The following is a 21,292-nucleotide window of genomic DNA, read 5'->3' on the forward strand; positions in this document are numbered from 1 at the left end:
GAGCCCAGCATCCTGTCCATGACAGCGGCCAATCCAGGCCAAGGGCACCTGGCGAGCTTCCCAAACGTACAAGCATTCTATACATGTTATTCCTAGAATTATGGATTTTTCCCAAGTCCATTTAGTAGTGGTTTATGGACTTGTCCTTTAGGAACCCATCTAACCCCTTTTTAAACTCTGCTAAGCTAACCGCCTCCACCACGTTCTCCGGCAACGAATTCCAGAGTTTAATTATGCGTTGGTGAAGAAAACTTTTCTCTGATTTGTTTTAAATTTACTACACTGTAGTTTCATCGCATGCCCCCTAGTCCTAGTATTTTTGGAAAGCGTGAAAAGTCGTTTCACATCCACCTGTTCCACTCCACTCATTATTTTATATATCTCTATCATGTCTCCCCTCAGCCGTCTCTTCTCCAAGCTGAAAAGCCCTAGCCTCCTTAGTCTTTCTTCATAGGGAAGTCGTCCATCCCCGCTATCATTTTAGTCGCCCTTTGCTGCACCTTTTCCAATTCTGCTATATCTTTCTTGAGATGCGGTGACCAGAATTGAACACAATACTCAAGGTGCGGTCGGACCATGGAGCGATATAACGGCATTATAATATCCTCACACCTGTTTTCCATACCTTTCCTAATAATACCCAACATTCTATTCGCTTTCCGAGCCGCATCAGCACACTGAGCAGAAGGTTTCAGTGTATTATCGATGACGACACCCAGATCCCTTTCTTGGTCATGCTCAGGAATAAAAAAAGCTGACGATCTCTCTTTGTTATGTTAAGAAATGTTAAGTAGTAGTAGTAGTAAGATCTCTCTTTCAGAAAAAAACATCACTACCTCATCATCACATATGGTTTTAAAACTATTTCGGAGGCGGAGAATATATCAGGTTTTCCAAGGAAAGCAATATAAAGCAAACTACATATTAAAAAAAATGCATTGGGTTTTGAATTTATGTTTGTTAAGCATGATAATTTCTTTTGCATGTATGGTATATTCTTTATCTCATTGATTCCTCCTTTCCACTTGAGATATCAGCAGTTATTTTGCCAACTGCACCCACTATAACAGTGTGCCTATACGTAGGTACCCAGAGGGCATCAATGTGGAACCTATTCTGTAAAAGAAAGTACCGTGTTTCCCCGAATATAAGACACTGCCTTATATTAATTTTTGCGCCCAAAAAGGCGCTAGGTCTTATTTTCAGGGGATGTCTTAATATTTCGGGGAAACACGGTTGGCCCACCCACCTTCCCTCCGTCGCTCCTGCAACTACCGGTAACCCCCCACCCGAGGTCGCCCCCCCACCCGAGATGGCGCTCCCACCCGAAGTCGCCAGACCCCACCCCCCTCCGTCACTCCGAAACTAACCTGAACTTAAGCCTCCTTTCACTTTCCTTCCAGTTCGCAGGAGCAGCAGGGCAGGGCAGGCCTCTCCTTCCTTCCGAGCCCCACCCTCGCCTGATGTTACGTTACGTCAGGCAAGGGCGGGACACGGAAGGAAGGAGTGGCCTGCCCTCCTACTGCTGCTGCTTGCTGTGAACTGGAAGGAAAGTGAAAGGAGGCTTAAGTTCAGGTTAGTTTCGGAGCGACAGAGGGGGTTGGGGTCCGGCGACTTTGGGTGGGGGCGCCATCTCGGGTGGGGGGGGTGACCTCGGGTGGGGGGTTAGTTTCAGAGCGACGGAGGGGGGGCCCGGCGATCTCGGGGGGGGGGGGGCGACCCTACTTACCGGGAAAAGAAAAACTTTGCTAGGCCTTACTTTCGGGGGAGGCCTTATATTTTCCAAGGGCACCAAAAACCTCAGTAGGTCTTATTTTATGGGGATGCCCTATTTTCGTGGAAACACGGTAAGTGCCTATTTTCCTTTATAGAATACTAGAGTGACAGGTGAAGTACACCCCTATAACTTGAGTCACAACCACTTACACTTAAATGCCAGAGAAGCAAATAGCATCTATGTGTATCACCATCTGTAAAATATGCACTACAGGGTCCTTTTACCAAGCTGTGGGACAAAGGGCTATGCACTAGCAGTGGGGGCCATTTTTCCCGCAGCAGTTAAAAAAGCCCCCCAGCAAACATGGCCATGTGGTAAGAATTATTATGGCTATGTGACAGGGAGCTCTTACTGCCACCCATTGAGGTGTCAATAAGGGCTCCTGCGCTAACCCGGCAGTAACCTGTCAGCACGTGCGATGCCCAATTACCATTGGGTTATCGCCGCGCAAGCCATTTCCCAGGGTTTTCTTTTCCCACGGAAATGGCACGTGCTCGGGGCGGGACTACCACTGGCAGCCGCGTTAGGCCGGCAGTAGTCCCGAGAAAGCGAGCAGTAAGCCAGTATTGGGCTTACTGCCGCTCTGTAAAAGGGCCCCTATGTAAGATATGCATGTATTTACAGAATGGTATATAGGTATATTTTTGGCATTTACTCACATATGTGCACACATATATGGATATATACCAATATTCTAATCATTTATGTGCATAACCAGTATGAAAATGTTAGTGCCCACTTTATAGAATTATCCCCTTAAAGTCTCTGGGCCTGAAATTCAGACCACAGCAGTTTTCCGGACTGACTCCTGCGGTCAGTGCTGAGTCCGGATATTCAATGCCGGGCCATTTCTGGTGACCAGTATTAAATATCCGGGTGTTTTGGGGTTGGTTTCAACTTAACTGGCCAAGCCGATATTCAGCGTTGGTCAGTTAAGTTGAAACAGGCCAAAGATAGGCTTACTATTTTGGCAGCTGAATTTGGCCACCAAACGTAGCCAGCGAAAGACTGGATACGTGAGTAACATAGTAACATAGTAAATGATGGCAGATAAAGACCTGAACGGTCCATCCAGTCTGCCCAACAAGATAAACTAATTTTACATGGTATGTAATACTTTATATGTATATCTGAGTTTGATTTGTCCCTGCCTTTCTCAGGGCACAGACCGTAGAAGTCCGCCCTGCACCGGTTTTATTCTCCAAATACCGGCGTCGCCACCCAATGTCCGCTAAGATTCCATAGATCCATTCCTCCTAAACAGGATTCCTTTGTGTTTATCCCACGCATGTTTGAATTCCATTACCGTTTTCATCTCCACCACCTCCCGCGGGAGGGCATTCCACATATCCACCACCCTCTCCATGAAAAAATACTTCCTGACATTGCTCCTGAGGCTATTAGTGGATAGACAGTTATATCGCATGATATATAACCAGCTATCCGCTAAGGGCCTGATTCCATATATGGTGTCTAAAATTAATGCACGATAGGCAATCACACCGAAGCATATTCTAAATACCACATGTAAATCTACGCACAGTATTTAGAATATGCTTAGGTGTAGTTCATGCGAAAAAATCTAAGTGTATCCATTTACGCCAATGAAAAGCTTGCGTAAATGACTGAGCATAGATTTATGTGCACTGGCCCATATTTTATAACAACTCGCGTAGATTTTGGAATGCCCATGAAATGCCCTTTACCACGCCCTCAAGCACACCCCTTTGCCTGTGCGCATTAGAATTTAGGTGCAGTATATTACAGAATACACTTAGCATTGTACGTGCGTAAATTCTAATTTTTGCCAATTAGTGCTCGTTATTGCTTGTTAAGAGCTGTTAACAATGCTTAACAGCTTGTTAAAACAATTAATCTACGTGCGTAGTTATAGAATGCATGTATTTAGGTGCGCTATATAGAATCCGTGGGTAAGCGCTAACTGGCAATGTATAGCAGAAGATATCCGGCAAACTCCTGCTAAATATTACTGGATATCCAGTTAACTGCTATTTAACTGGCCAGGAGCTGTTCCTGGCTAGTTGGATGGCTTTAAATATCGGGTGATCTGTGACCTGAGGAGCCCTTTTACTAAGCCACGTAGATACCTACGTGTGCCCAATGCGCACCAATTTGGAACTACCACCCAGCTACCGTGTGACCCGGATGGTAAATTCATTTTTTACGTGCGTCCATTACGCGCGCTGGAAAATATATTTTATTTTCCGGCACACGGTGCTAACCGGTTGGTAATCAGCATTGTTTATGTGTTGATGTCCGGTTAATGCTGAGACCTTACCGCTAAGTGAATGGGTGGCGGTAAGGTCTCAGACCCAAAATAGACGTGCGCCAATTTTCATTTTGCCGCACGTCCATTTTCGGCCAAAAAAAATGAGAGAGCCATTTTTTACAGGTGCACTGAAAAATGGATCTGCGCGCGTCCAAAACACGTGCCTAAAGCAAAAAAATGGACTACTGCAAGATGCCCTACACTGTCACGCGATAGTTTTTGAAGGTGCGCATGCTAAATAATTTTTTTTTTTTGAGGGTGTGTGTCAGGGGCAGAGAGTATTCATTTTTGTGCTAACCAGATAGCAAACCAACATTACCACCTGCTAACTGGTTAGCACATGAATAACGCAGGAGCCCTTATTGCCTACAAAATGCTCCTGAGGTAATTTAAAAAATGGCCACGCACAAGTGGCAACAGCGCATGGCCTTTAATGGAAAAAATAGAAAATTCAGGGGTTTTACGCTCACAGTAAAAATGGCCTTAGCATGGGAGAAAGACCCACTTAAGGTCACACTAAGGTTACTGCAGCTTATGAAAAAGACTTCATGACGTTAGCATTTTGTTAACCATGGCAAAAACAAAAACAAAAAAAAAAAAGAAAATTCACTGGTAAACCTTATTCCCTGAAAAAGAAACAATGCCTAAATAATTGTTATTAAATTCTCCTCTTCCCCTCTATCCTCTTATTTCTCCTCTTCATGGCCTTATCAGTGTCACATTGCCACTGGAAGGATGAATTGCAATCGAGAGCTTAATGGTGAATTCTTGTACTTATTGTCAAGTTGAGATGCAGCAATTTCCAACAATTTTTATGCCCTGCCAGCTTATCTTGTTATCTCCTTGTGCAGAGGATACACAACCTGATTATCCTGTTAGGTGAGAATTTTGTCCACTGAAGCAAGATGATGCATCATATGTCACCCTCACCACTGTGCTATTCAATGAATCTATAACAATCTTAAAATTAAACATGGAAATGTACCGTATTTTTCGGACTATAAGACGCACTTTTTTCCCCCCAAATTTGGGAGGAAAATGGGGGATGCGTCTTATAGTCCGAAGGTAGCGAGGTCCGATTTCGGGATCGCCCTCCCCCCGAGTTCGGGATCGCCCTCCCCTACTCACGTCACGCGATGTTCCCTGGTGGTCTAGTGACGTCGGGGCAGGAAAGAGCCCCCTCTTTCCTGCCCAGCGCGCTGCTCTCCGTCCTCCTGTATGCTGCCTGACTGACAGTCTCGGCGAGATTCAAAATGGCCGCCGAGAATTGAAGTCTCGGCGGCCATTTTGAATCTCGCCGAGACCGTCAGGCAGCATACAGGAGGACGGAGAGCAGCGCACTGGGCAGGAAAGAGGGGGCTCTTTCCTGCCCCGACGTCACTAGACCACCAGGGAACATCGCGTGACGTGAGTAGGGGAGGGCGATCCCGAACTCGGACAATACGCACCGGAGCACCTAGGTTTTAGAGGAGGGAAAAAGGAAAAAAATTTTTTTCCTATTTCCCTCCTCTAAAACCTAGGTGCGTCTTATGGTCCGGTGCGTCTTATAGTCCGAAAAATACGGTATACGTTTAAATCTGTTAATTTTGATAAACACTTCAATGTACAGCTCCACTGAAGTTAAGTAGTAGCTCATTCTGCAGTCATCAGTACAAGCCATTGTTAAGAGACAGAGCTAATCCCCCCCCCCCCCCCCCGTTTACTAAGCTACGCTAGCGGCTGCCATGCAGCAATGTCGACACAGCCCATTCAAAGATTTAGGCGCTGATTATAGAATATGCAGTTCATCCCAGGGCAGCAGAGAGCTCATCCATCTCAATTGCTTAGGCAGATATGGCAGGCAACCAGTGGACGCAAAGTAAGGGGCCCTTTTAACAAGCTGCGGTAGGCTATCATGCAGGTAGAGTGCGCCAAATTGACCCTACCACCGGGGTAGCTCGGGTGCCCAGCAATAATTCTCCATCTATACTTCCTCCCTTGGTACTCTGATCTCATCCCATGGTTTTCAGTATCATCTTTACGCTGATGACTCCCAGATCTACCTCTCCACAAAGTATCAGCCTGCCTGTCTGACATTGCTGCCTGGAGGTCTCAGCGCCATCTGAAACTAAACACGACCAAGACTGAGCTTCTTATCTTTCCCCCTAACCTCTCCTACTCCCCCATTCTCTATTTCTGTGGATAACACTCCCATCCTTCCTGTCTCATCAGCTCGTAACCTTGGGGTCATCTTCGACTCCTCCCTCTCCTTCTCTGCACATATTCAGCAGACTGCTAAAACCTGTCATTTCTTTCTCTATAATATCAGCAAAATTCGCCCTTTCCTTTCTGAGCACACTACCAGAACCCTCATCCACACTCTCATCACCTCTCGCTTAGACTATTGCAACTTGCTTCTCACAGGTCTCCCACTTAGCCATCTCTGTCCTCTTCAATCTGTTCAAAATTCTGCTGCACGACTAATATTCCACCAGTGTCGTTATGCTCATATTAGCCCTCTCCTCAAGTCACTTCACTAGCTTCCTATCCGTTTCCGCATACAGTTCAAACTCCTCTTATTGACCTATAAGTGCATTCACTCTGCAGCAGGGGCGTATCTGCGTGGGGCCTCAGGGGCCTGGGCCCCCGCAGATTTCGCCCTGGACCCCCCTACCGCTGCCAACCCTCCCCCTCCGTTGCTCGCCTACCTTCGCTGGCGGGGGACCCCAACCCCCGCCAGCCGAGGTCCGCGTCCTCCTGCCGCTGCCGGCTGCCTTTGGTCCTTTAAATCTTCCATTGAAGCTGGCGCCGACGAAAGTTTCTTTTGAGTCTGACGTCGCTGCACATTGTACGTGCAGGACGTCAGACTCAGAAATTGTTTCTGAGTCTGACGTCCTGCACGTACAACGTGCAACGTGCAGCGACGTCAGATTCAAAAGAAACTTTTTCGTCGGCGCCAGCTTCAATGGAAGAATGAAAGGACCAAAGGCAGCCGGCAGCGGCAGGAGGACGCGGACCTCGGCTGGCGGGGGTTGGGGTCCCCCGCCAGCGAAGGTAGGCGAGCAACGGAGGGGGAGGGTTAGCAATGGCAGCGGCTGGGGGGAGGGGGATCGGCAATGGCGGCGGCGGCGGCGGCGGGGGGGGGGGGCTATAATGTGCCCCCCCTCTCTGGCCCTGGCCCCCCCTACCGCCGCAGTTCAGATACGCCCCTGCTCTGCAGCTCCTCAGTATCTCTCCACTCTCATCTCTCCCTACATTCCTCCCCGGGAACTCCATTCACTGGGTAAATCTCTCTTATCTGCACCCTTCTCCTCCACTGCTAACTCCAGACTCTGTTCCTTTTATCTTGCTGCACCATATGCCTGGAATAGATTTCCTGAGCCGGTACGTCAAGCTCCATCTCTGGCCGTCTTCAAATCTAAGCTAAAAGCCCACCTTTTTGATGTTGCTTTTAACTCCTAACCTTTATTCACTTGTTCAGAACCCTTATTTTATCATCCTCACTTTAATATTCCCTTATCTCTCTTGTTTGTCCTGTTTGTCTGTCCTAATTAGATTGTAAGCTCTGTCAAGCAGGGACTGTATCTTCATGTTCAAGTGTACAGCACTGCCTACGTCTAGTAGCGCTTTAGAAATGATTAAGTAGTAGTATTAGTAGTAAGTTGGCACGTGCTGTTTCCCGCAGTAGGAAAAAAAAATTCTATTTTTTTACCATGGGGGGCACTCCTGGCAGTAATCGGCAACGCAGCCACATTGTTCTGCACTGTCTACCTCACGAGTACCGCCTGAGCCCTTACCACCATGTAAGTAGGTGGACTAATGTGCGGGTAGTACATGCACCCGGCGGTAATTCCGAGTTTGGTGTACGCCGAATCTCATGGTAGAAAATATTTTTCTATGTTTTACTGCGGGGTGGGGGGGGGGGCGCGTTCCTGGCAGCACGGCCATGTTGGCACGCACTACATGGTTACCGCTTGGGTAGCACATGAGCCCTTACCACTAAGTCAATGGCTGGCCGTAAGGGCTCAGGCTATAAATAGACACATGCTAGTTTTAATTTTTGGCCACGCCCCTTTCCCAGCCCATTAGAAAACGGCCTTTTTCCCAGCCATGGTAAAACGTGGCCCAGCGCACACCCAAAAGATGCACCCACACTACCACAGGCCACTTTTTACCACAGCTTTGTGAAAGGACCCCAAAATGTCTATTTTTGGTTGTGATATGCACAGGCATTCCCAGGGATGGAGAATAGGCAAAGAAAGGGTATGATTGGCACTTTCACAGGCATTTTATAAAATATGAGCATATGACTCTATTCTTACTGGCACATAAGAGAGCACAGTTGCACCTGCATCCGATAAAGTGTGAATGAGTACACCTAGAAGGGCATAATCGAACGTGAACACCCATCTCCATGGGCGTCTATGTCTGAGAACGGGTACGTGAAGGGGCGGGACAGACCGTATTTTCAAAAAAAAAAATGGGCGTCCATCTTTTTTTTCGATAATACGGTTTGTGCCGGGCAAATGCATCGGATTTGTGCGGATTTGAGCTGGGCGGTTTCGTTTTTCAGCGATAATGGAAACCGAAGGCGCCCAGCTCAAAAATGAACAAATCCAAGGCATTTGGTCGTGGGAGGGGACAGGATTCGTAGTGCACTGGTCCCCCTCACATGCCAGGACACCAACCGGGCACCCTAGGGGGCACTTGTAACAATTAAAAAAAAAAGTAAAATACCTCCCAAGTCCATAGACCCCTTCCCTTGGGTGCTGAGCCCCCCAAAACCCACTCCCCACAACTCTACACCAGTACCATAGCACTTATGGCTGAAGGGGGGCACCTAGATGTGTGTACAGTAGGTTTGGGGGGCGGTTTGGAACACTCCCATTTACCACCATAAGTGTAACAGGTAGGGAGGGATGGGCCTGGGTCCACCTGACTGACGTCCACTGCACCCACTAACAACTGCTCCAGGGACCTGCATACTGCTGTGATGGAGCTGGGTATGGCATTTGAGGCTGGCATACAGACTAGAAAAAAAGTTGTTAAAGTTTTTTTTTTTGGTGGGAGGGGGTTAGTGGCCACTGGGGGAGTCAGGGGTGGTCAGCCCCGATTCCCTCCGGTGGTCATCTGGTCATTTAGGGCACTTTTTTGGGACTTGTTTGTGAAAAAAAAGGGACCAAGAAAAGTGACCCAAATTTGCGCTAAAAACGCCTTTCTTTTTTCGATTATCGGCCGAGGGCGCCCATCTCTCCTCGGCCGATAAACACGCCCCAGTCCCGCCTTCATCAGGCCTCCGACACGCCCCATCAACTTTGCCCGTTTCTGCAACAGATTGCAGTTGAAGACGCCCAAAATCGGCTTTCGATTATACCGATTTGGGCACCCACGGGAGAAAGATGCCCATCTCACAATTTGGGTCGAAATATGGCCGTCTTTCTCTTTCGAAAATAAGCTGGCTAGTTTCCTGGGGTAATATTTTAGGGGAAATCCGCCAATTCTGTCTTCCTTATTTCCATCACTGACCAATCCGGTGACGGAGAGGATAGAGAGTTAACCTGGAGTGTGCAGCCGACTCCTGAGGAAGGCTCCTGGGGGCTGAAACACGATTCGTGTCGAGTCCTGGATGATTTAATAAAGACTTTGGTTCAGATATCATCTGCTGCTCTTTCTTTGGTCACCCTTGCTGTGCTTGTTCAGTAATATTTTAAAGACTCAAGCACATATGTTATCTTAATAATATAAGCACAACATATTTGTCTATGTGCTTTTCCTGCCTTAACACCCTCTTATAAAATGTGAAGCCTGATTATATATTTGAAACTGTTGTAAAATACATCTGACATTTTGGGAAAGACATATGTATTTTGCAGCACCTTCAGAGGGAACAGCCGTTTTACAAAAGAACACATTAAAAAGAGAGAGGCAACAGGTGGTTTCACTTGGGGCTAAATTTATGTTAAGATTTCCCTGTAAATATCTTGTGACATTTCCCACATATAAGTATACTTTTTATGATCCAGAACAGGAGAAGGTATTTCTGGATGCTAAGCGGATTGTACTTCCCATGCCGAGTGAGGCAACTGTTTAATTCTATAAATGGTGCCCAAATTTAGCCACCGGGATCATCCGTATTAAGCGCTGTTCTATAATGGGTACTCTGGGCTCAACTCAGTGGTGTACCAAGGGTGGGGCGAAAGGAGCGGCCCACCCCAGGTGCAGGAAGTAAGGTAGGGCATTGAGTAGTCACATTGCTATCAGCTTTGCAGGTCCCCAGAACTGGAAGTTGACTTCAGAGGGGACAGGGGACCAGCACAGCCGACAGCCGTGCGACTGCTCAGCGCACCCACTTGGGATGCACCTGAAGGAGGGAAGTGCTCTGCCCGAGGGAGGAGGGGTGACGTGCCTAGAGGAGGGGAATACTCCACCCCAGGTGACAACAAAGCTAGATATGTCACTGGCTGAACGTCCTTGTAGACTAGCACTTAGAGTAGATTCCAATGCCCAACTTTGGGTGCAAGGATTTTATTTATTTATTTATTTATTTGTTAGGATTTATTTACCGCCTTTTTGAAGGAATTCACTCAAGGAGTGAATAGATCAAACATGAGCAATAGACAATTACAGCAGTAAAAATATTCAAAAACAATACAAAGTATGGCATGGTATACTATTTACAATGTCAACACAACACGTAATAGAACATTATAATTGATAGCGAAGGGTAAAGCAAAGATGTAACATATAGAAGGGTAAGAAAGTAGGAAGAGTTAGAAAGTAAGGTGATTGATTTAAAGAAAGTTGCACATGAGGTCAGAGAAATGGTTAAATATTATCTCAGCTAGGGTAGGAGTGGATTAACATGTCCTGCTGCAGTATATTTATTTATTTGGAATTTGCTCACACCTTTTTCAGTAGTAGTTCAAGGTGAGTTACATTCAGGTACTCTGGATATTTCTCTGTCCCAGGAGGGCTCACGATCTAAGTTTGTACCTGAGGCAATGGAGGGTTAAGTGACTTGCCCAAGATCACAAGGAGCAGCAGTGGAATTTGAACTGGCCACCTCTGGATTTCAAGACCGTTGCTCTAACCACAAGGCCAATTTGCTCCTCCTATTCTATCTATATTATGGATTTCTTTGGTTACTTTGATTTATTTTAACTTATTGAAAACCGCTTTACTATTTGCTATTTTCTTTAGTAGGCAGTATATGAAATTCTAATAAACCATAAACCATCTAAGGGGGTCTAAGGTTTCATATTTATTAAAATGTATATTGAATTGACAGAATTTACTGAAATGGTAAAAGATGCTCCTTGTATAAGGAAGCAAGCTCCTGAAGTCACTTAGGAACAACAGATGAAGAGAGCAATTTTAATATCTGCAACACATAAGCAGATTCCTTTCACTGCAATTGAATTTAACAATTCTCTGATGAGTGGTACCATATTGAAAATAAAAAAACATGGAACACAGAGGGAAACCTTGTCTACTCCTGTTGCCTAGGGAGAAACTCTCTGAAATATAGCAGTTGGCTATCATTGCCACTACTGGGTTACTATAATGAGCTTTAACATTTTGCAGTATTAGAAGTGCTTTTTTTGTGCCGGTACGCGCCAGTACAGCATACCGGCACCTTTTTTGTGAGGTCCGGTGGTGTCTGGAGCCCCCTCCAGCCCCCCCTACCCAGCAATTCTCCTCGCTCCCCTGCCCTCCAGCCCCCCCCTACCCAGCAATTCTCCTCACTCCCCTGCCCCCCATCCTCTAGCCACCCAGGTTGTCCAGTGAATTCTTCGGGACAGGCAGGAAAGATCCCCAGTCTTTCCTGCCCACTGCCAGCACTGACTCTCCCGTGGCGCTACTGCATTGCTCTTTAAAAATGGCCACCGAGACTTCTGCTGAAGTCTTGGAGGCCCGCCCTTGTAAGTCTCAGCGGCCATTTTGAAGAGCGATGCAGTAGCTCTGGCAGCAGGCAGAAAAGACTGGGTATCTTTCCTGCCTGCCCCGAAGAATCCACTGGACAACCTGGGTGGCTGGAGGAGGGGAGGCAGGGGAGTGAGGAGAATCGCTGGGTGGGGGGGCTGGAGGGGGACAGGGGAGAGAGGAGAATCGCTGGGTGGGGGGGCTGAGGAGAGAGGAGAGTCGCTGGTCATGGGTGGCTGGAGGGGGGCAGGGGGGAGAGGAGGGTTGCTGGACCGGTGGATGGAGGGGAGGGAAGGGAGAGAGAAGAAATGCTGGACATGGGTGGATGGAGGAGGGCAGTGGGGAGAGGAGGGTTGCTGGACATGGGTGGATGGAGGGGAGGGCAGAGGAGAGGAGGGCTGCTGGACATGGGTGGATGGAGGAGAGGGAAGGGCGAGAGAAGAAATGCTGGATATGGATGAAGGGGAGGGAAGAGTGAGGAAGGAGATTAGATGAGGGAAAAGGAAGAGAGGAGAAAAACTGCACATGGATGAAGAAAATAGGCAGAAGCTGGATCCACTGGACAGTCAAGTCTGCGGAGTACCCAGCTTTTACTTACGGATGTAGGGCATGAAATGAAGAAGAAAGGCAGAAAGTAAAGAAATAAATGGAAAGGAAGCCCTGGATATGGAGTTAAGAGGACAGATAGCAGCAGGATCAGATACTGGGCCAGCATGATCAGAAAAACAAAGTCACCAGACAACAAAGCTAGAAAAAAAATCATTTTATTTTCATTTTAGTGTCTGGAATATGTCCAATTTGAGAATTTACATCTGCTGTCTTATTTTGCACTGGGTATACTGGAGCTGTAACAGCTTACAGAAATTATTTATAATGAAAAAAAATCATGTTATTTTTTTCTCCTATGCTAGTATAATATTTTCAATGATGTCAGTTTATATGCACCATGGCTGGTATAAGGGATGTGACCATTGTGGTGTGTGGCTATAATAGGGGTGGAGTCATATGTGGTGACTCCGCCCACAATGAGTACCGGCACCTTTTTTTCTACAAAAAAAGCACTGAGTATTAGACACATAAGCTCAACTTTTTCAAGTGTAAAAAATGGATGCCCCCCTGAAATTCTGTCAAATGCCTTCTGGTATCGAGAGTGATTAACTGATTCCTCCTTAAGTCTGCTAGTAAATTCTAAGGTGGCTATGATTTTATGTACATTAGCTGTTGCATGTCTACCTGGAACCAACTGTATTTGTTCCACAGAAATTTAATCAGGGAGAAGCTATGTGAAACAATTAGTTTGAGCCTGAGGAAATATTTTCACATCCTGATTAAAAAACGAGGAAGGAGATGGTAGAGCATCCAGGGGCCCTTTGACTAAGGTGTGCTGAAAAATGGGCTGCGCTAGTGTAGGCACGTGTTTTGGGTGCGCGCAGATCCATTTTTCAGTGAGTCTGTAAAAAAAGGCCTTTTTAAAAATCTTTACCGAAAATGGACATGCAGCAAAATTAAAATTGGCATGCATCCATTTTGGATCTGAGACCTTACTGCCAGCCATTGACTTAGAGGTAAGGTCTCATGCGGTAACCGTGCGGTAGAGATATCCACAAACGTGGAGAACTCAACGAAGTCCCACAGATAGTTACAATACAACAAAGCAGTGGGTAAAAAAACAGGAGTTCCAGAGTGAAGATGAACCAAACTTTATTAATCAGTATATTGACTCGACACAACGTTGTGTTTCGGCCAAAGGGCCTACATCAGGAGTCTACAAATAAAAACAATATATAAACAAAATATAAAAGAATATAACGCTAAAAACAAATGATAATACATATATAATCTGAAAACTGTGCAAATATCAAATGAGAACTCTAGCTGTTTTGTTCTTTATTTTCTCATTTGATATTTGCACATTTTTCAGATTATATATGTATTATCATTTGTTTTTAGTGTTATATTCTTTTATATTTTGTTTATATATTGTTTTTATTTGGCCGAAACACAATGTTGTGTCGAGTCAATATACTGATTAATAAAGTTTGGTTCATCTTCACTCTGGAACTCCTGGTTTTTTACCCACTGCTTTGTTGTATTGTAACCGTGCAGTAATCATCTATGTGTGTAGAATGACGATTACCGCCCAGTTTTTGCCACGCGCCTAGAATTAAAAATTAGTTTCCAGCACCCATAGCAGATGAAAATTCCATCAAGGGCCATGAGGTAGCCAGGCGGTAACTCAAAATTGACGCAAGTTGGGTTCACGTAGGCGCCTACGTGGTTTAGTAAAAGGGCCCCTCAGATTGGAAACTTGACATCTACACTTCTGCTGTCCAAAAACCTGGGCAGGGCAATTCTATAACTGGGGGCATACAGCTTTGGTGGACAGTGGGTGGGACACACATTTATGCACATAGATTGTTAAACAATATACATAAAGTATATTAAGTGTGGATATTCTGTAACAAAGCATGTAAGTGCCTTACCCCCTAATTCTATAAAATTGCCAAAAATTGAGCGTGCAAATTTAGATGTGCTCCCAATTTACGTGCGCAGCTTAATTGAATGAACAAATTGCCAATAATTGACTCTTAATGAGCAATTATTGGCACTAATTAGAATTGTCATTTATATGTGTAAATTTAAGTGCAGGATCTGCGCCTAAAATTTACGTGCAATCTAAAGAAGAAGGCACAGAAATGGGAGGGTCATGGGTGTAATTGTGGCATTCCTAAAATTAGCATGCATTGTTATAGAATAACGGAGATACATGCCTAATGTAGGTGTGCACATTTCGGCTGGTGCAAATGGCCGCACCTAAAGTTTGGCACGATTCCCGGGCATAAGCGCTATTCTGTAAACCGCACCCAATTTTAAGTGCAGCTTATAGAATAGCGCTTTTTTTTAGCACTGATTGTTTTGGGTGCCATATATAGAATCTAGCCCTTAGCATATAAATGCAAGTGGAGCATACACACAGGCAGAGCATGGGAGGGGCATGCAAGTGTCTCTATTTTACACATATAACTTATAGAATAATATACGTTACATGCATGGCTTGCTGCACTTAGGTGTACCCATTTATGCCTGACATTCACATGGTGTAATTGAGTACAGCAAGTTGTAGGCTTGCCAATGCTGATGTACGCTTGTACTCTAAAATGGAATGTTGGCATACAGATGCTGGAATAGAATTGGTGCTCTCTCTGTGGCATCAAGGCACCTAAATTGTCCTTTCAGTATTTTATAAAAGGCTTGCTGGACATGGAGCCTTTTATAAAACACATATAACACTGCTAAGAAAAGGTGTATTTAGCATCAGGAGAAGCAATTTATTAAGGAATATGTTCCAAGAAAGGTGGCATCAGTCGGCAAGTATGTTTACGTAATTTTGCTACTTATATGTGTAAGTGGATAAAACTGCACTTCTCAAGGGAGCCACATAAGGAGCTGAGCTCTGATAACACAAACCTTTTATATTTTGTAGTGGTTTTAAAACTCCTGAGTGGTAAACATTATTCCGCCTCCAAGCATTACTCCAAACCTAAGTCCAAACAACCAACCAGTGATAATGCATGTCTTAAAGCAGGTGTAAAATGCTGACATGGAAAATTTTCACCATACATATATATTGCTATTGTAAAATATGGGACTACACATACTCTTCACTAAAATCACATTCAGAACATACCTGATTAAGATTTTTGTGTGCTGACTCTTCCACTCATAACTGGTGCCTTTTCTACAATTGCTGCTAAGATGTGTGTACCAATTTACACATGCAAATCAGCTTTTTACATGTGTAAAAGGCACCTGACATTTCTAAACTCACCTCCTATAATACCAGGTCTTTTGGAGCTTTGTCATTCTTGGGAGTAACAGTTACAATTCCATTGTCTACTGAAGAGGGAATTTTTCTGTTTTGTGAAATTATATTGAACAAATTACACAGCAGGGTTCAGTGCTCAGAGCTGAATCTGTCAGGCCTGTGGATTTTAAAAAGTATTAATTGTGCTATGTTTAGTTTGATTTCCTTTTACAGAGAAGGAAGAGTTCAACTTGGATAAATCTGATTTAGGTATTCCAGGAAGATTAAAACAGCTCAACCCCGTTATAATACGAATCTGCTTATAACGCGATGCAAGCATGGCTCCCAATCTGATTAACAGGAAAAAAGGCATGATGGTGTAACGCTGAAGCCACCTCCACCTATTTGGAACAGAGCACACTATCTGATACCTCAAAATGTATGAAACCTCAATCAAACGTAGAAAGTATAGTTTAGAAGAAAAAAATTGCTGCGCTCGATAGAATCAAATCTGGAGTCCAGCAGATCCAAATGGCTAAAGACCTAGCAGGTAACAAGTCAACAGTTCGTGCATGAAAAAAGGAGGAGGAGAAAATTTGTGATGCAGCTAAGTCCATAGAAACAGAAGATGGGCTGAAACGAAAACATTTGCAGCTACTTTACGACAGCCAGTTGGATAAAGCTGTGTTTCAGTGGTGTGTCTTAGAAAGAACTGAAGGTATTCCTCAGTCAGGACCCCATCTGCAAATGCAAGCAAAAACATTTCACAAAGAAGTTCACGGAAATTGGTTGATGTCATATCATAAACGGCAAGTAGTGGATGGCTAAATCGCTTTAAAAGGAGACGGGGGATAACCAAAACCACTTTTTCTGGAGGGATTCATTCAGCTGATGATCAGGCCGCATGCTCATATCCTGCCCAGCTTCAGAAGATAATTAGAGATGGTGGCTATACCAAAGAACAGGTCTATAATTGTGATGAGACTGGACTGTGTTATAAAATGTTACCGAATACCATTCTTGCTTATAAGAATGATTACCAGCGAAAACAAGGCTTGAAGCAAATGAAGGACAGAGTGACTATTCTCTTATGTATTAACCAAACAGGAAATCAGAAACTGAAGCCACTTAATGTAGGGAAGCTTAAATCACCACGGTGCTTCCACCATGTGAACATGTGAACATGATCTCTATGCCTTTTTTCTACGAGTTTAGCAAAAATGCATAGATGACTTCCAGCATTTTCGAGAACTGGTTTCATCAGCAGTTCATACCCGAGGTGTATACACACTTGCGGTAACAAGGATCTGATGCCAAAGCTCTGTTGTTACTAGATAAATGCCCAACTGCTGAAAACCTAATAAATATCGAGATGGCAAAATCCGAGTCAGCTACTTGCCCAAAAACATCACATCTAAAATACAGCCACTTGATCAAGGTATCATATATGAGTGTTCAAGATGACCTTCTGAAAGATGCTAATACAGCGAATAATCACAAGTGAGGATTCAGTTACTGTATTTTTAAAGAAACTAAACCTACAAGAAGTTTTTTTACATTTGATGGTGAAGCTTGGGATGCGATCACAAAAATTTGCATTTCCAAATGTTGGAGAACCCTAACTGGTGTTAGTATAGTCCTTGATTACTCACAGGTAGCCAGTGACAGCAGTGAAGAGAATGACTTTCAGGGCTTTACAGCGGAAGATGTCACCACCGCCGAACAGTTCTTGGAAAGATACATTTCTGAGGGCATCACAGAAAATGACATGGCCAATGTAGAAAGAGTGCTGGAAGCGTTCACGGATAGGGAGAGTAGGGACACTATAGAATCTTGGATAGATGGGGATAACAACCGTCCTATATATGAGCACATGACTGATTCGGAAACAATTGATAGCATTACTGGCGAAAATCATAAATTTTGATGCAACCGAAGATGATGAGGATAAAGAACTTAAGCCGCCACCCTAAGATCACAGAGGCACTTACAAGTTTGCAAATGGGACTGAAATTTCTTGAAACAGAAAAGCTAGATTCTCTTTTGGTTTTATGATTGAAACGCTTGATTGAAAGAGACGCAATGAAACAGTCAACCCTCGATATTTGTTTAAACAAGAAATGAACCACTTTAAAGTAGACTCTAAGGTTAGTTTGTTTATGTATGTTTAGATGAGACATAGTTCATTTGTTTGAATAACTACAGAATGCATTATGTTTTCCCTTTTCAATAAAAGATTGAAACATGGTTCATATACAATATTTTGTTATTCTCTAGTACTTCAATTGCCACGTGCATGCGAAACATATAGCAGGTACTGTATTAGTTGAATGCAGAAAAATGGGTTGAAATTTCTTACATGATCCACTTATACCGTGATGTGATTCCTTGGACCCAAGCACAGTGTTATAACGGGGTTGAACTGTACTGTACTATTAAAAAAAAAGACCTAGCTTCATGATCCCTTGACTTTCCTGAACAGAGGTTATGTCAACATTTCTAAAAGATTTTGTTAATTTCTTCCTGGAAGCCTGTCTACAATGTCTATTAACATTCAAACTATTTTGATCCCCTCCACCCCAATAAATGTTTTGGGCTAATGAAACTGTTTCCCTTACAATTTGCAAATTTAAGGCCCTGTTTACTAATTAGATTGTAAGCTATGTCGAGCAGGGATTGTCTCTTCATGGTCAAGTGTACAGCGCTGCATACGTCTAGTAGCGCTATAGAAGTGATAACTAGTAGTAGTAGTAAGCTGCATTATAGGCACGTGTTTTTAATGTGCGTAAACCGTGTACGCGCATTAACCATGTACGTGCCTACAATATCTCTATAGGCGCCTACACAGTTAGTGCATGTGCTAATTGTAGCCGCATTAAAAATGCTAATGTGCCTTAGTGAACAGGGCCCTAAATGCTTTTGTTTTTGAAATATTATGGAAATACTAGTAAAAAAGGCCCCTTTCTGACACAAATGAAACGGGCGCTAGCAAGGTTTTCCTCGGCTCCCCTGCATCCACCCATGTCCAGCGACCCTCCTCTCCCCCTGCGCCCACTGCAGCCACCCATGTCCAGCGACCCTCCTCTCTCCCCTGCCCCCCCTCCTGCCACCCATGTCCAGCGACCCTCCTCTCTCCCCTGCCTCCCCTGCAGCCACCCATGTCCAGCGAACCTCCTCTCTTCCCTGCCCCCCTCCTGCCACCCATGTCCAGTGACCCTCCTCTCTCCCCTGCCCCCCCTGCCCCCCCTGCAGCCACCCATGTCCAGTGACCCCTGCCCCCTGCAGCCACCCATGTCCAGCAACCCTCCTCTTTCCCCTGCCCCCCCTCCAGCCACCCATGTCCAGTGACCCTCCTCTCTCCCCTGCCCCCCCTCCAGCCACCCATGTCCAGCGACCCTCCTCTGGACATGGATCAGCTGTGAGGCATGTTCCTCCCCCCCCCCCCCCGGGTTCTGAAGTTGACATCATAATGGCTACGGTGATGTGAGCCTGATCTACGGAGCCTAGCAGACCAACTCGCAATGAGCCACGGTCCCAGGCAAGTCAGAACGTTGGAGGTGAGAATTATTATATAGGATGTGTTCTCTGGCAAAGTAATGTGTTCAATTTTGCTTGCATGTAGTTCTCCTTTTTTTGTAGTTACCTCCATTTGTTTGCACAGGAGGTTCCTGCACAATTAACCCCAAATTCATTAAAATGAAACTTAAAAAAAAAATGTATTAAACTGCATCTGATAATAAATATTGTGGTAAATTATTAGGGTCAGACAAAAGCAGCACAACACCAAAACAGAAGAGATTAACCTGTTGTCTTCCTGCTCACCTAGGGTGTCTTTTACTAATGTGCGCTACTGTTTTTAATGCATGCTAAAAATCAGCTGGCGCTAAACGCTGAGATGCCCAAAGGAATATAGTTTGAGATAATAAAAGTTTTTATGATATCAGAGATAATTGAAGACTATGAAGAGATAAGCGATTTGTCTGGCACAGTCACTGCTGAGGTTTTTTCTCAAGTTAGCCAATCCATGTACCATTACTACAAATATTCTTTATTACACTGGGTGGGAAAATGTGGGATACAAATGCAATAAATAAATAAATGATAGTATAAGTGCATGTAATAAGAGGTTTTCAGGGCCTATGATTATAAAGGGGCCTGTATGCCGACTTGTTTAAAGCTGTTTTGGTGATTGAAGTCCACGCGCTTGGCCATATGAGGTCCTTTTCTCCTATTTTATAAGAATTATATGGTCTCTATTTGTTCCATTCATATTTGTTAGTAGTTATACTTGTTTGGAATTGTATTGGAATTGTTTTCCATCTGCACTGGTTGCATTTTCTGAGTTGGGACATCAATTCTAAAGTGCACTTCCACATGAAAGAAAAATGAATATAGTAAGTACAGTGTGAAAAATATTAAAAATACATGATGAGCCATTACATTACAAAACAACAAAACCCCCTCAGCAATGCAAATAAAATACTTCAATCAGTGTACAGGCATCTGTGGCATAACTGCTTAGACAAGAGACTGCAGCTTTTTATGTGGTGGATTGTTTTCCAGCAATGAAAAGAATCAATTTTTGTTTCAGCTTGAATTATTATCACTCAGATTCAGCCAAGCTTGAAAATATTTCTCGTTACATAGGTACTGAAAAGGAAAGTCATTCTTATGGCACTACAATTTATGTAAATATCTATCCAACACAGGCAGCAACCAGACCAGAAAACACATATAAATAATAAAATAATTTCCATTGTTTTACTACTGTCACAGTGCCAAACACTCTCCCCCCCCCCCCCCCCCCCCCCTCATATACATAGAGACTTTTGTGACTATGGAAGTTTTTTCATTATTAAACTTAAAAAGTTCCGGATTATCAAAGTCCCTTTAACAACTACACTTCTCTACTTTAAATGCCCCAACATACATCTAATGTACAGGAACATTTACTAAAGTACAGCAACATGTTACAGTTAGAACATAAGAATAGCCATACTGGGTCAGACCAATGGTTCATCTAGCCCTGTATCCTGTTTCCAACACTGGTCAATCCAGGTCACAATATTTTACGCGCGTCCAATATATGCATTAGAAAATATTTTTTAATTTTCTACCGTGTGGTGCTAACTGGGCAGTAATTGGCAGTGTATGCAATTACTGCCCGGTTCATGCATGAGACCTTATCACTAAGTCAATGGGTGGTCGTAAGGCCTCAGGCCCAAAATGGGCATGCGCCAATTTTTATTTTGCCACATGTCCTTTTTTTGCAGGCATGCTGAAAATTTTCAGAAAGCCCTGAAAACGTGGCTATTCGAGAAGTATCTGTTGAGTAAATAGCTGGATTTTGGTGAAGCAAGATTATTTTTAAAAATACTTGCTTTTTTATTTCCTTTTTTTTTATAAATGTTCACTTTTGTTTTAAATATTCTTATTTTTTTTAAATTGGAAATTTACTGTATTTTGATATTATTTCAGGTTGTAACCCGCTTTGAACTTGGTGTCGCGTCCCGCGCTC

At 44.1% G+C, this 21,292-nt stretch overlaps 1 protein-coding gene across 1 annotated transcript in view; it reads right to left on the reverse strand.

The window, feature by feature from the left end:
* Window positions 1–21,292, reverse strand: part of RELN (reelin) — a 568,089-nt gene that overhangs the window by 368,543 nt on the left and 178,254 nt on the right. The gene's annotated exons all lie outside the window — the stretch shown is intronic.

The sequence above is a fragment of the Microcaecilia unicolor genome, chromosome 10 (assembly GCF_901765095.1).
Source record: "Microcaecilia unicolor chromosome 10, aMicUni1.1, whole genome shotgun sequence".
In the NCBI taxonomy this organism is placed as follows: domain Eukaryota; kingdom Metazoa; phylum Chordata; class Amphibia; order Gymnophiona; family Siphonopidae; genus Microcaecilia; species Microcaecilia unicolor.